The 15,667-nt window shown below is 44.8% G+C and overlaps 1 protein-coding gene and 1 pseudogene across 8 annotated transcripts in view; both read left to right on the top strand.

Moving 5' to 3' along the window:
* The first annotated feature begins 7,303 nt into the window (after window positions 1-7,303).
* Window positions 7,304-7,887, top strand: LOC309849683 (large ribosomal subunit protein uL22 pseudogene; annotated as a pseudogene). The gene has a single exon. The product of its transcript is annotated as a large ribosomal subunit protein uL22 pseudogene (transcript).
* A 5,073-nt stretch (window positions 7,888-12,960) lies between these two features.
* Window positions 12,961-15,667, top strand: part of FAM163A (family with sequence similarity 163 member A) — a 75,341-nt gene continuing 72,634 nt past the window's right edge. For 3 of the 7 annotated variants that reach the window (XM_082703804.1, XM_082703813.1, XM_082703812.1), the window contains exon 1: window positions 13,162-13,634. The gene's annotated coding sequence lies outside the window, so the exon portion shown is untranslated. Of the gene's footprint in view, window positions 13,119-13,161; window positions 13,635-13,767; window positions 13,820-15,667 lie in introns of those variants that run through there. The other 4 variants (XM_082703807.1, XM_082703808.1, XM_082703806.1 and 1 more) reach the window with 3 other exon arrangements.

The following is a 15,667-nucleotide window of genomic DNA, read 5'->3' as shown; positions in this document are numbered from 1 at the left end:
AAGTTTCTGGGGAGGTAAAGCCCCCTGGCAACATTCTCTTTGCGTTTGATAGAAAGTAGAAACCAGTATCCCAAGAAGAATCTATGAGGGGAGGGGAAGGTGTTTGTTTCTCAAGCTGAAATGAACACTTGTGGTCATCAGGCAGAAAATAATAAGCGCCCAGCTCTGCAAGTTATTACACCGGATCTGAAACCAGTGTGTGTGTGCGCACGCCTTTAGTGTAAAAAAGCAGTGTAAAAAAAGGATTTGCTTTCAGCAACTCTTGAAAATTCTATGAAAAAAACAGATTGAATATAAAACTCAAATCATTGTTGGTAGGGAAAACAAATGGATAGATTCTGTGTTTAACCCTGTGTTGTCCCCACAGTTAATTATTTCAGTAAATGCCGCCTCTTTGAGGAAAGCTCCAAGTTTATGAAGAAGTTTGTTTGCCGAATTGGGTATTGAATTTGGAATTTTAATGTCTTTGTTATTTAATTAGAAATTTTGAAACAAGATGGGATTGGGAGGGAGACAAAACCATAAGTGACTCTTAATCTCACAAAACAAACTAAGGGTTGCTGTGGGGAGAGGAATTGGGAGAAGGGGGGTGGGGTTATGGACATTGGGGAGGGTATGTGCTATCGTGAGTGCTGTGAAGTGTGTAAACCTGGCGATTCACAGACCTGTACCTCAAGGGATAAAAGTATATTATATGTTTATAAAAAATAAAAAATGTAAAAAAAAAAGAAATTTTGATGTATTTTTTTATGGAATTTGGCATTACAATGAATTTGCAAAACAAGTCGTATGGTTCTTTTTAGTATCTACGGTTCGTTTTCGTGATACAAATCCAACACACTCATTTTTTGAAATGGTTAGTTGTGCTTCATTAAGTTAAGCAAAACTCTTCCCAATATTGTGTGTAGAGTCAGTGGACAAATCGATGTTGCGTGGGAGGCTTGAAACACGGGCAGACAGAATGGCCTGTTAGGGGGGGGAGGTTACCTCTTGGGAGGTAATATGCCATGAAAATCTTGGATGGGAAGTAGCGAAGGAAGGACGGAAGTAGCTGTAAATGTCCAAATGACAATGAGCAGATCACCTGGGATGCGAGAGCCTTGGAGAGCAGTTCTGACCCAAGTCCAGGGACTGAGGGTTCTTTCCCGGACGGCGGTGATAGCAGTGGGAGAGCAGTGCCAACCTTCCGGAGGAACAAGGGCAGCCGCCTCTACCAGATAAGAAACAGGAGACGGCAGTGAATTTATATGGTCGATTTTAAACTCTACCTTCTGGTATAAAAAGAAAACATTGACGAGTGTTGCCCACCTTGGGCCAAACAAACAATGCTCTGGACGTGGGCGGCTACGGCAAGACTGAGCACTGTCCCCACGGCGGTGTCTAGAACAGCCATCACGATTCCCTGTGTCTTCACACGGTTTGCCTGTTGTTAGAACACCATCTCTTCCCTTGTGCCCTTCTACCTGCTTACAGATATGCTATATAAAGTCTCTAGGGGGGCACATCCTTTTTTTGTTGTTGTGAAGTTGCTGTCCTTTATGTGTTTTTCTTTCCAGATGCACTGAGGTATAAATGACAAATACACACTCATATATTTTTATATGTACAAGGTGATGGTTTAATATGTCATGTGAAATGATTGCCACAATCAGGTTAATAAATATAGCCCTCATCTCACAGAGTTACCTGTGTGTGTGTGTGTGTGTGCACGCGCGCGCACGCGCACACACGTGAAGTGAGAATATTGAAGGTCTTTCTTTCTTTTTTTTTTAAAATTTATCAGAGAGAGGGGGAGAGAGCAAGCACAGGCAGACAGAATGGCAGGCAGAGGCAGAGGGAGAAGCAGGCTCCCTGCTGAGCAAGGAGCCCGATGCAGGACTCGATCCCAGGAACCTGAGCCGAAGGCAGCTGCTTAACCAACTGAGCCACCCAGGTGTCCCGAAGGTCTACTTTCTTAGCAAATTTCAAGTATACAATACAGCATTATTCATCAGAGTGACCATGCTGTATTTTGGATTCCTCCAAACTTATTCTTATAACTAAAGACTTGTACACGTTGACCAGCATCTCCCCTTCTCTCCTGCTCCTCAGCCCCTCGCAACCACCATTCTACTCTCTTTCTGAGTTCAGCTTTTTTAGATTTCACTGTAAGTGGTATCATGCAGTATTTGTCTTTCTTTGTCTGGCTTATTTCACTGAACATAGTGTTCTCAAGGCCCATCCATTTTTTTTTTTTTTTTAACAAATGGCGGGATTTCCTTTCTCATGGCTGAATAGTATTCATACATTAAATATACGACATACATTACATCTCCTTTATCCACTCACCTGTTGACAGACACTTAGGTTGTTTCCATATCTTGGATATTGTGAGTAAGACTGCTGTAAACACAGCACTGCAGAAACTTGTGACATAATGATTTTCTTTCCTTTGGATACATACTCAGAAGTGGGATTGGTCATTGTATGGTAGTTCTATCCTTAATTTTTTGCAGAACCTTCATTCTGTTTTCCAGAGCAGCTGCACCAATTTACATTCCCTTTGCTCCACATTTTCACCAACACTTGTTATTTCCTATCTTTTTGATAAAAACCATCCTAATAGGTATGAGATGATACCTCAATGTGGTTTTGTTTCCATTTCCCTGATGACAGGTGATGCTGAGCACCTTTTCATGTACCTGTTATCCATTTCTATGTCTTCTTTGGAAAAGTGTTTATTCAAGTCTTTTGCCCATTTTTAATGGAATTTTGTTTTGTTTTGTTTGTTTTTTGCTATTGAGTTCTGTAAGTTCCTTAGGTATTTTGGATATTAACCCCATATCAAATACAAGGTTGTAAATATATTCTGCCGTTCCGTAAGCTGCCTTTTCATTTTGATCTTGGTTTCCCTGGCAGTGCAGAAACTTTAATTTCATTTAGTTCCACTTTTATTTTGCTTTTGTTGTTTGTGCTTTTGGTGACATATCCAATAAATTATTGCCAAGACCAGTGTTAGGAAGCTTTCCCCCTGTTTTTTTCTAGAAGTTTCACCATTTCAAGCTTTACCTTTTAGTTTTTAATCATTTCTGGTTAGTTTTGTAAGATCGGGGTTCAGTGTTACACTTTTGCATGTGGATTTACAGTTTTCCCAACACCATTTATTAAAGAGACTGTTCTTTCCCCTATTGCATGTTCTTGGAGTCCTTTCAAAGATTATATATGCATGGGTTTATCTCTGGGCTCTAAAATTTGTTATTCTGGTCTAGGTCTTTTTTTATGTCAATACCATACTGTTTTAGTTATTACAGTTTGTGTGATCTTCCAGGCTTGTTCTTTTTCCAGATTGCTTTAGCTGTTGGGGTTTTTTTGTGGTTCCATATGAATTTTGGAATTTAATATTTTTTTCTATTCCTGTAGAAAATGCCATTGGAATTTTTATAGAGATTGCATTGAATCTGTAGATCACTTTGGGTAGTGTAGACATTTTAACAATATTAATTCTTCCAATCAGTAAACATGGGATACCTTTCCATTTGTTTGTAATTTCTTCAATTTCTTTCTTCAGTGTCTTGTAGATTTCATCATACAGATCTTTTGCTTCCTTCTTAAATTTAATTCTAAGTACTTTTTTGTATGTTTGTTTTTGATGCTATTGTACCTGGGACTGTTTTCTTGACTTCTCTTTCTAATGGTTTGTTGTTGGTATATAGAAATGCAACTGATTTTTGCATGTTCATTTTTTATCTTGCTACTTTACTAAATTTATTAGTTCCATCAATTTTCTGATGGAGTCTTTAGATTTTTCTGTATAATATCATGTCATCTGTAAATGGAAACAGTTTTACTTCTTCCTTTCCAATTTGGATGCCTTTATCTCCTTCTGTAGTCTAATTGCTCTGGCTGGGACTTCTAGGACTGTGCTGAATAGAAGGGGGGAGAATGGGCGTCCTTGTCTTCTTCCTGAGATCAGCATTATTCTGATACCAAAGCCAGATAAGGACATTACAAAAAAAAAGAAAACTACACGCCAATATCCCTGATTTCTTTGAAGAAATCATCAACAAAATACTAGAAGCAGAAGAAATCATCAACAAAATACTAGAAGCAGAATTCAACAGCACATTAAAGGCACCATACACCATGATTAAGTTGGATTGGTCTTTTGGATGTAAGGATGGTTCAACAAACACAAGGCAATAAATACAAATATCATGTTAACAAAATGAGACAAAAATCATGTGATCATTTTAATAGAAATCACTTGGCAAAATCAGCATCCTCTCATGATAGAAACTCTCAACAAATTAGTTATAGAAGAAATGTACCTCAACATAAGAAAGGCCATATAGGACAAGCTCAAAACTAACATCATACTCAACGGGAAAAGCTCTAAGTTCCACTAAGATCAGGACGAAGACCAATATTACATTTTTTTTTTTTTTAATTTGACAGACAGAGACCACAAGTAGGCAGAGAGGCAGGCGGGGGGGGGGGGTGGGTGAGGGAAGCAGGCTCCCTGCTGAGCAGAGAGCCCGATGTGGGTCTCGATCCCAGGACCCTGAGATCATGACCTGAGCTGAAGGCAGAGGCTTTAACCCACTGAGCCACCCAGGTGTCCCCCAATATTACATTTTTGATGGCAAAGAGAGACTTAGTGTCAATGATGAGCTCCTAGGTTTATTGGGATCTTTTGTATAACTTGAGTAAGTCACTTATATACTCTATCTCATGTGTGAAATGGACTAATGTGAATTAATTGCTAAATGTATAATTGTGTTGGAAAAGAAAAATAAGCTAGTATCTTGCCTATGTTTTAGCTGGCTAAAAATAGACCAAAGGCCAACTAATTCCATTTCTTTAAATGGCCCTCCTATAGTTTAATATTTTACAGAAGTTTCAGGAACCAGTTATAGAGAGAGGATACAAATATGAATATGAAATTGCTATCTGTTCATTTACTGAATTATCTTATAGCTCTTTTGTGAATTTCTAGTTAAGAACTGATTCACCCTTAAATGTCTTCTGGAGGCCCATGTTGACATGGAAATTGGATGTCAACTTTGCTTTCTATGTAAATACAGATGCCCCCACAGCTCTCTGGGTTTGGTGGAACATTTAGGGTATGGGCATTGGTACTCTGTCCCCATATAGCCACAGACACTTTCTTAATTCCCACTTTGCTGTAACCCATTATTTTAATTCAATGATGAGAAAGTACTTGGCTATGTTTATAGTGTTCTTCAGCACATTGTTTTAGTGAGTCATATTTGTATCCTCCTAAGGTAAGAGGCTGACCATGGCAGTCTTGAAAGTAGCTGTAAAGAGGTTAGGGAATCTCACGCATCAGCCAGGCTACAGGGGCAGACAAGAGGAGCTCAGTAATTCCTGATTGCCGTGGATAATTTTTTCTTTGATATAGTCTTATTGATGTTTACCAAAAAGTCAGTATTTTCATCCAATAGAAGTCCTTCCAGATTAAAACAACACATTCACATATGCAGCTGAAGCACTTCAACTTCTGACAAGGGCAGAGTAAGCTGTTTATCAAAACTTTTAGGGGCGCCTGGGTGGCTCAGTGGGTTAAGCCTCTGCCTTCAGCTCAGGTCATGATCTCAGGGTCCTGGGATCAAGCCAGGCTCTCTGCTCAGCTCTCTGCTCAGCAGGGAGCCTGCTTCCCCCTCTCTCTGCCTGACTCTCTGCCTACTTGTGATCTCTCTCTCTGTCAAATAAATGAATAAAATCTTTAAAAAAACCTTTTAGATAACTAAGAGTTTTGAGACAATGTTTAAAATAATCTTAAAAGCATCAAAGAGCCAACAAGGTCATAAGGAATTACTAGCTCTAAGCCTCAAGAGAAGATAGAAATTCACACTGATGAGCCTTACATTTGGGGCCACTGGGGGGCATTTGGTAATCAAATACTGGAGCTTATGTTTCACCCAAGTTATGGATGCTAGGAAACAACCTCCTGCCTCGGGTTGGGAGTCTAAAGGACTTCTACTGGAGGGTAGCGTGAATGGGGGTGGAGGAGTACTTGTACTTGAATGTGGGCTAGATTTGGTAACTCACTTCCAACGTGTAGTGTGTGGCCAAAGTGATGCTCTTTTGCCACTCATCCTGGGTTTCTTTACACCATGGTCATCTCAGGGGCTCATCATACTTAGTGGTGAAAATTCTGAAGTTTTGCTTACATGTTCATATGTGAAAAATGTCATTATAGCTCAAAAATACATGAAGCAAAAACTGATGGAATCGAAGGGAAAAAATAGACAATTTAACAGCAAATGTTGGAGACTTTAATTTCTTTTTTAATTTTTTAAAGTAAGCTCTTTTTAAATTTTTTTATAGTGGGGCTTCAACTCATGACCCTGGGATCTCAAGAGTCACAAGAGCCAGCCCCATGCCCCGAAAAGAAACTCTTTAATCAATAATCTAAGCTTCCACCTCAAGAATCTAAGGGAAAAGGAGTAAAATAAACCTAAAACAAGAAGAAAGGATATAATTAAGACAAGAAGAAGTCAATAAAATTGAAAATACACTGTTTCTTTGAAAAGATTGATAAAATTAATGAACCTTTGGCAAGACTGGCAAAAAGACAAAAAGGAGGGGGACAACACAGATGACCAATGTTCCAGGAACATGACACTGCAGATGTCAAAGGAAGAAAAAGGGAATACAATAAGCCCGTCTACACACCTAAATGTGACAACTTAGAGGAAATGTCAGTTCTTTACAAAATACAAAGTACCACCTCTCACCCAGTCTGAAATAGACAATTTGAATCACTGTTAAGAAAATCAAACTTATAATTTCAAGTTTTCTAAAAGGCCCAGGCCCAGAAAGATTCACCAGACAAGTCTACCAAACATTTAAATGAGCCTTAACATCAAATCTACCTAATTTCTTCCAGAAAATAGTAAAGGAGGGAACACTTTCCAATATATTTAATGAACCTAGTATTACTCTGATACCAAAACCAGACAAAGATAGTACAAATAAAGAAAACCACTGACCAATATCTCTTGTGAATACAGATGCAAGAAATGCTCAACAAAATGTTAGCAAATAGAATTTAGCAATACATAAAAAGAATTATATACCATGACCAAGAAGGTTTTATTCCAGGGAAGCAAGGCTGGTTTAATTTTCAAAAAGCAATGGACACATCCACCATATTAACAGGCTAAAATGGAAAAATCACATGCTTCTATAACCTAATGTAAAAGCACTCAACAAAATTCCACACCCATTTATCACAAACATTTTCACAAAAATAGGAATAGAAGCTCTTCCTCTCAGCGGCCTGGGGTGACCTCTGAAAATGGTTCGTTATTTGCTTAACCCGAAAAACCCTACGAAATTATGCAAGTCAAGAGGTTCAAATCTCTGTGTTCACTTTAAGAACACACGTGAAACTGCCCAGGCCATTAAGGGTATGCATATCTGAAAAGCCACCAAGTATCTGAAAGACATCACTTGCAGAAGCAGTGTGTGCCCTTCCGTCGCTACAATGGTGGAGTTGGTAGGTGTGCCCAGGCCAAACAGTGGGGCTGGACACATGGTCGGTGGCCCAAGAAGAGTGCTGAATTTTTATTGCACATGCTTAAAAACGCAGAGAGTAATGCTGAACTTAAGGGTTTAGATGTTGATTCTCTGGCCATTGAGCACATTCAGGTGAACAAAGCCCCCAAGATGCGGCGTAGGACTTACAGGGCTCATGGTTGCATTAACCCATACATGAGCTCTCCCTGCCACATTGAGATGATCCTTACTGAAAAAGAGCAGATTGTTCCCAAACCAGAAGAGGAGGTTGCACAGAAGAAAAAGATATCCCAGAAGAAACTGAAGAAACAAAAACTTATGGCCCAGGAGTAAATTTGCACAGAATAAATGCAAATTAAAAAAAAAACTAGGAAGGGCGCCTGGGTGGCTCGGTGGGTTAGGCCACTGCCTTCGGCTCAGGTCATGATCTCAGGGTCCTGGGATCGAGTCCCGCATTGGGCTCTCTGCTCAGCAGGGAGCCTGCTTCCTCCTCTCTCTCTCTGCCTGCCTCTCTGCCTACTTGTGATCTCTGTCAAATAAATAAATAAATAAATCTTTAAAAAAAAAAAGGAATAGAAGAAAATTTTCTCAACTTGATACCTACAGTTAGAAGGAAAAATTGTGAACGTGATATCTACAGCTAATTTATATTTAATGATGAAAGGCTCAATATTTCTCCATAATATCAAAATGCTGGCAAGGCTCTTGTAGATATAGAGAAGATTATTCTAAAGTATAAGTGGAAAGGCAGAGGAACTAGAAGGCCTAAAACAATATTTAAAATTTTTTATTTATTTTTAAATATTTTTATTTATTTATTTGACAGAGCACAAGCAGGGAGAGTAGTGGGCGGAGGGAGAGGGAGAAGCAGGCTCCCTGCTGAGCAGAGAGCCCGATGAGGGGCTTATTCCCAGGATCCTGAGATCATGACCTGAGCCGAAGGCAGATGCTTAATGACTGAGTCACCCAGTCATCCTGACCTAAAACAATTGTGAATAGGAAGAATAACATGGGCCAAATCAGTCTGCTCAGTTTCAACCTGGTATTGAGTGGAGGAAATAGATCAGCAGAACAGAAAAGAGAATCCAGAAACAGACTCACACAAGTATGCTAACAAGTTCTTGACAAAGGTGTAAAGGCAAGTCAATGGAAGACAGAGTTTTTAAACAAATGGTGTTAAAGCAATTGGACATACTGAGGCAAGAAAAAAATCTCAACCAAAATCTCACATCTTATATAAAAATTAACTCAGGTCACAGACTTAAAGGTAAAACTTGGAAGAGAAAAAAAAATGGGAGAAAATCTTTGGGATGTAGGGCTAAGCAGAGAGTTCTTAGACTTGACAGAAATTCCATGACCCATAGTAAGAAAAACTGGACCTTATCAAAATTTACAAAGTCCTCTGCAAAATCTATGTAAAGAGGACAAAAGACAATTTACAGAATGGGAGAAAATATTTACAAACCATGTATCTGCAAAAAGACTAGGATCGGGGTGCCTGGGTGGCTCAGTAGGTTAAGCCTCTGCCTTCAGCTCAGGTCATGATCCCAGGGTCCTGGGATCGAGTCCTGCATCGGGCTCTCTGCTCAGCAGGGAGCCTGATTTCCCCCCCTCTCTGCCTGCCTCTCTGCCTACTTGTGATCTCTCTATCAAAGAAATAAATAAAATCTTAAAAAAAATAAAAGGATCTCCAGGCGCCTAGGTGGCTCAGTTCGTTAAGCATCAGACACTTGATTTTGGTTCAGGTTATGATCTCAGGGTGTGAAATCGAGCGCCTCCTGGAGCCTGGCCTCAGGCTCTGGGCTGAGTGTGGACCCTGCTTAGGATTCTCCCTATCCCTCTGTCCCTCCTCCTGCTCGTCGCACTTTCGCTCTAAATAAAAACAAAAAAACAAAATAAAACAAGAACAAAATCCAATAACTAGTATCTAAAATATGTAAAGAATTATCAAAACTCAGGAGTAAAAGAACAAACAATCTAATTAAAAATGTCCAAAAGGTGGCTCAGTGCGTTAAGCCTCTGCCTTCAGCTCAGGTCATGATCTCAGGGTCCTGGGATCGAGCCCCACATCGGGCTCTCTGATCTGCAGGGAGTCTGCTTCCTCCTCTCTCTCTGCCTGCCTCTCTGCCCACTTGTGATCTCTGTCTGTCAAATGAATAAACAAAATCTTAAAAAAAAAAAAAGTAAAAGAAAATGTCCAAAAGGCATAAACAGACATTTCCCCAAAGAGAGCACTTATTTGGAAATACAGATGCCAAATAAGTACATGAAAAGATGTTCAACATTATTTGTCATTAGGGGAATGGAAATTACAACCACAGTGAAATTATCACTATACATTTATGAAGATGGATTAAATTTTTTAAAACAGTGACAACACCAAATGCAAGGATGTGGAAAAACTGGGTACCTCATATATTGCCAGTGTGAGTCCAAAAAGGCACTCTGGAAAACAGGCTGGCCATCTCTTTTATAAAGGGAATGTGCAACTACCACACAGTACAGCAACTGCACTTCTGGACATTCACCCCAGAGACATGAAAACTTACGTTCATACCAAAACCTACACACAAATATTTATAGTGGATTGATTTATAACTGCTCAAAACTGGAAAAAAAAACAAACAAACCCAGATGTCTTTCAGTGAGTGAATGAATGGTTAAACAAGTCTTGGTACCTTCCTACCTTCCAATTAATAAACCTGGATCAACCCCCGAAGAATTATGCTGACTGGGGGAGAAAAAAAAGCTTACATACCATATTATTTCATTTACTTACTATTCTTGAAATCACAGTTTTAGAAATGGTAAACAGACCAGTGGTTTCTAGGGATTAGGGGTGGGGAGTGGGAAGTAGGTGTGGCTATTAAAAGGAAACCTGAGGGATTCTTGTGCTTATAGAAATGTTCTGACTCTGGAAATGTCAATCTCCTGGGTGTGATATAGTTTTGCAAGACGGTAGCAATGCGGGGAACTGGGCGAGGGTACCGAGGACCCTTGCATAATTTCTTAAAATTACTTCTGAATTTACAGTGATCTCACAATGAAAATCCCCCTTTAAAAAATTATTCCTGATCAAAAGATGAAGATTAATGAAGGGGAGAAGATACTTGCAATCTATAAGTGACAAAGTGACATTCTATATAGCTAGAATATACAAAGAACCTTTATGGATCAACAAGAAAAAAAATCTGATGACTCAGTAGAAAAATGGGTAAAGATTTATACAGGCACTTCACAAAACAGAAAATTCAAATAGGCTCTAGGTACATAAAAATGCACACCATCTTATTGGTAATTAGGGATGTGAAATGAAGATCACAGGTTTGATATCATTACATAGCCACCAGATTGACAAAAATTAAGAACTCTAACAAGATATTTGGGCAAATATGTAGAGTGACTGCAAAATACATATTTAGTGGAAGTGTGAATTTTATGACCACTTTGGTAAACAACTTGGCTTTATCTAATGAAGTTAAATATGGGCATAGACTGTGGCCCAGCAATTCCACCGCAAGGTGTATACTTTAAAGAGAAGTTTGCTTCTGCACACCAGGAGATGCATACAAGAATGCGGTTAGCAGTGTTATTTGTGATAGCTCCAACGAGAACAATATATAACAAAAATGGATGACCTCACAAACATAACCAAATGAAAGAAGAGGCCAGATACACAAAGAATTTATGCTCTAGGGGTGCCTGGGTGGCTCAGTGGGTTAAAACCTCTGCCTTCAGCTCAGGTCATGATTTCAGGGTCCTGTGATCAAACCCCACATTGGGCTCTCTGCTCAGCCGTGATCCTGCTTCCCCCCCACCTCTGCCTACCTCTCTGCCTCCTTGTGATCTCTCTCTCTGTCAAATAAATAAAATCTTAAAAAAAATAATTCACACTCATATCATTTACATAAAGTACAAAAATAAGCAAACACAACCGTGTTTGGGTAGACATACATGAGGTAACTACCGTGAAGTCAGGAAGGCTGTTGCTTTAGGGGGAAGGGAAGGGTTTAGGAAGAGGAATGGGGCCAGTGGTAGGGGTGATGTCAGTGACCTGGCTGAGTACACAGGTTTATGATGGTGGCTCAGGCTGCACCCAGCTTCTTCCTCTCTCTGTGTAATTGTACCTAAGAAAATAACACATCTCTTTATATTGCAGCTTTGCCTTTGAGAAGAATTGAGACAAGGAAAGAATGTAGGTGTGAGGTTTGACTGTGTGAGAAAAGGCAGCGCATGATGATCCGAGATCAAACTTGAAACCTGTAAAGAGAAAGAGGAAAAACATGGAGTGTTGGAAGCAACAGGAAGCCTGCTGGACCCACTGGGTGTGTAGCTTGCCCTTGGATAGACGCATATTTTTTTAGAGTGCTTCAGGAATAATAAAGATTGCTCCAAGTTGAATAATAAAGGTTGCTAAATTTCTTACTCCTCTCCTTTACAAGGTGGACCTGGACTGAGGGACCAGTGTTTTTCCTTCTCTCCAGAAACTGATAAAATGCTCATGTTTGCTCTGAATTCTCCAGACTCTCCAGAGTATGAAGAGGAAAACATATTTGATAAGAACAGCACCCCCCCCCCCCCCGACCTTGAGCATTAACGTTGGTGACCCTCTCCCTCCTTCCCTCCCTCTTCCCCTGTCTTTAGTCCAAGCCTGATGAGTAGGGTCGGGGGAAGGGGGGAAGAGGGGAATGAACACATAGGAACAGGCAAAGGTTCCATAATGAGATGCTTTGGAGATGCGAAAAAGTGACCGTTTCCTTCCATTTCGCCCCGCCATGTTCTCCAAACAGACTGATGTCAGAATTTACGGTTTGGGGGGCGGGGTACAGCACATAAGCAACTTGTAGAGCTTGAAAACATTACAGTATGGTGATTTCAGAGAAGAAATCTAGAGCACTGTTAACATTTCTCCTCGTGTTGGGGGAAGAGGACGACATTGCGTCTCCTTTCCTGCCTCTTCCTGCTAGATCTCACCATCATAATTCTAATTTGCATTTACTCCCTCCCTGCCCCGCTACAAGGACGCGGTGTCCCTCCACCGCGGGGACATCCAGGTGTGACTGGACTTCCAGGGACCAGCGCTGGCCAGAAATGGGGAAACAGAGGAGCCTTTCGGGAGGCTCTCCAGGCAAAGTCCAGGGGACAGCGACACTCCGTGGTCCTTAAAACTATCATTCTTGCAGGACTTTCCGTGCTAGACTTGAGTGGTGGCTCGCGAAGTTCTTAGGGCGCTGACTCCTGAGCTCACATTTCTTGGGCAAAAAGACAACGGAGCTAAGGGACTCGTTGGAAGGCACCAGCCTGCGCCGTTTTGTCCCTTCCCTTCGCCTTGGTGCAAGCGGCCTCTCGGGTGGGGGATTCTCCCAGGACTCCGGCCAGCGCCAATCAGGTTGCTCGGTACCTGCCCCCAGCCCCGGCCACCTGGAGGGGCGATGAGGTTCCCGGCTCCGTGCGGTGCCAGTGCTCGGAGCGCCGGGGAAGGCAGAGGAGCCTCGCGCCGGCAGCCCCAGGCCCGGGCGCTCGGAAGGACGCGCGCAGACCCGGTGCCAGCCGAACCCAGGAGCGGCCGCCGGAGCGAAGCGCCGTGGTAACGGGTTAGGGCGCTCTTGGAGCCGAGGTTCCCGGAAGGAAGAAAAGGAGGGAGGGAGCAGAGGGGGGCGGGCCGAGGATCCCGCGGGGTGCCGGGCTCGGCGCGGGGAAGTGCCGGGCCGGGGCGTACTTCCGATGGCGCCTTAGTATCAGCGGCAGCGAGCCCCGGGGCCGCCTTCCCCGCACGCCCCTATCTTGACCGTGACCGGGCAGTGCCGAGTCTGGTTCGGCGCTCGGCTCTCCGGCTCCACATCTGCAGCCGCGTGCTTCGAGGGGGTGGGGGTGGACGTCTCCCGCCTAGTGGCCAGGCCGCTGGGCGCGCTGTCTCCGCCTCCGGGCCGGACTTGCGGGGCTCCTGTCCCCGCCTGCGCCGCTGCCGCCCGCTCCCGCTCCGCGAGCGCCTTCCCCTGGCCGGTGCGCACTCGGACGCGGCTGCTGCACCCGGGCGCCCACGACCTCCCGGGAGCATGCGGCGGCCCCGGCTCGCGACGCTGCACACTCGGCGGGACCGTCCGGCGCGCGTGAGTGAGCGGGGCCGGGGCTGAGCACGGCGGCGGGTGGGAGCCGGGCGGGCGGGCAGAGCCACCGCCGTCGGTCCGTGCGTCCGGGTGCCTCGGAGCGCGCGGGCGCCTCTGCGCCGGCCTTGCAACCTGGGTGCGGTTTGCTGGGGATTTTGCTGAAGTTTGACCACGGAAGGAGGGCGGAGGTGCGTTTGCGGCTCAGGGTCGCCATCTCCAAGGCAACCGGGGCCGAAGTCTGCCTGAGGGACGGAGAAACCGGACTCTCACCCGGGCCGGGGTCCGCTCGCTCCCGAGGCCGGAGGCGACGTCGCGCACCGCTCTCCCCCGGGCGGTGCGCCGAGGGCTTCGCTGGGGGCGCCGGGCCACATCGAAGCTTCGCTCAGCGGCCGGGAGGAGGGCTTGGCCCAAATAGAAGCAGGGCAAGAGCTGAAGGCAGTGCTCGCGTCCCCATCACCCGTCTGGCTGGGTGGCCCGGGGAGAGTGCCCGGAGCGGCGCCCGGGAGACCTCCTGCCGGGGTGGCTTCCTCCGGTCTCTGCGCTGCCTAAGGCGACCGGGGAGCGCAGGAGTGGAGATCTGTCTTCTCTGTCGGTGTCCCTGGGTTACATACACCACCCGTGCTTTTCTGTCACACTTGGGCATCCCTTTTTTCCGGGTGGAATTGTGGGGCCCTGAAAGTTTGCTCTTTCTAGCAAGTTTGAGGCGGAGAGTGGAGGGTGGGGTCAGGCAGCCGCTCTCCCCCCGCAGTCAGCGGAGGCACTTTCTCCGGTTCTTTCCAGTCTGCCCACCCCCGGACCCTCATTCAGCCCCGGGCCACACTCGTGGCCTGGCCGGAGGACCCGGATGGAGCTGGGGGTTCTCACCCGCAAGACTGGGGGGCCAGCGTAACTGGCAGGGGTTGAAGTCTACGCAGTCGTATCTCTGTGTCCTGTGTCGGGTCCTCCAGTGGCGGAGCCGGACCCACGTTTTATACCGCGTGAGAGACAAACGGGAAGGGAGCGGGGGGGGGGGGGGAGACTTCAGGTCTGGCAAGAGCGCTTTGCCCGAGATTCGCTGGGATCTGGAGTCTTCCTGGGGGCGAGGTGGGGGCGGGGGAGGCAGATTCCTTTCTGTATTCCTGAAGTACTCGGGACTCTATGCAGCTCCCGCCCCTTTCCTTTAAACTGACAGAGGCCGATGAAGGGGAAGAAAGAGTAGAGGTATATTCTCGGAGAGCGACGGTAATTTCTCAGACCTCTCTCCAGTGGTTCCAGCTGCAGTGCCCGCGAGGATCTAAACCAGCATGTAGAGATGGAGGTGGGGGGTGGTGGAGTGGACACCCAGGGTGGACCAGTGGTGGGGGATCGCAGCCCCCTCCTCAAAGTTCTCCCCTCATGAGGAGCATGGCTAGAATTTCTGCCACCTGGGGGATAAAATGAGAGAAGACCAAGTGTGAATGAGAAAAGCCTCTGAAAAGGCTGCTGGGGGCAGGATGTCTGTGTCACACACACAGAAACCCCAGTGGTGGGCATCCTTGGCATTCTTGCCAGAACTAGAAATTTGCCTTTAGTGCCCTTATCAAAAATTGCTGAGGAAAAGCTGAATGGGCTCCAGGGCTGATGGGAGCAAGTCCCTCCTTCTTTGCTCAAGGATCTCTGTTTTGTCTCCAGCAGATGGGTCTGTAATTGGAAATGAGCTCCTCTTGGCCCAGAGATTTGTGGGGCTGCGTGCAGACAAGCTCTGGCAACAACAGAGCCACCGGGGCCCAGGAAACGCCCACCCTCACCCAGAGGCCCGGGGTGGGATTGTAGTGGCCTCTCCCGGCAACTCTGGAAGGAGGCTGGGATGGATCCGAGCAGAACTTGGGAGTCGTCTGGGTGGCTTCTTAACAGAACGGCCCTGGCTGGGCCATTCCAGGTCTTGTCAATTGTGAAAAGTGCCCTGAGGTCTTGAATCCAGCCTGATGATCATTAACACTAATGAAAACTGCTGCTACTTATTAAGTCCCTTCTCCGTGCCAGACACAAGGCTTTGAAAAATCAATATGATTATCTCT

Source organism: Mustela nivalis (assembly GCF_964662115.1).
Source record: "Mustela nivalis genome assembly, chromosome: 16".
NCBI classification, from domain to species: Eukaryota; Metazoa; Chordata; class Mammalia; order Carnivora; family Mustelidae; genus Mustela; species Mustela nivalis.
Note: the sequence above shows the minus strand (reverse complement) of the source record. Positions and strands in the feature narration are given on the sequence as shown.